We start from the raw sequence: 521 nt of genomic DNA on the forward strand, positions 1-521 counted from the left end.
AGAAGCAGAAATCGCCGTGAACTAGTAAATGTGTAGGTGAGTGGCGAGTTATGAGTCGATGTCCTGGATGCGTCTTTCCTCAATTCCAATGGGCTCGCGGTGCATCGTGGGTACTGTAGTTCCAGCGCCTCGGATTACACTGTCAACATTTCCAGAGACAACATCATAATAATTACATTTTCTTTGTTTTCGAAAAAGGTGGTATCTGGTCTTATTAAGGATCCGTTTAATCTGTCATTCGATTACTTCTTCTATTCAAAAATCACATCCACAAATGTAAATTCTCCAACAAGCCACATTTTGAGGTGTTTATTAGAGCAAGGATTCCCAAACTTTTCAGCCCACAACCCCCAAAATAACAATGCCAGCAACACCTCACATTTTTTGGAGGGGGTTATAAATATACAAACGTTGTGCACACAACAAGGCTTAAAAACACGAGCATATTGACAACACAAAAAGTGCAGCATTCTAACAATTAGTAATTTATTAATTTGTTTAATTCAATATTAACCTCACCT

The sequence above is a fragment of the Danio rerio genome, chromosome 2 (assembly GCF_052040795.2).
Source record: "Danio rerio strain M-AB ecotype USA chromosome 2, GRCz13ab, whole genome shotgun sequence".
Lineage (NCBI taxonomy): Eukaryota > Metazoa > Chordata > Actinopteri > Cypriniformes > Danionidae > Danio > Danio rerio.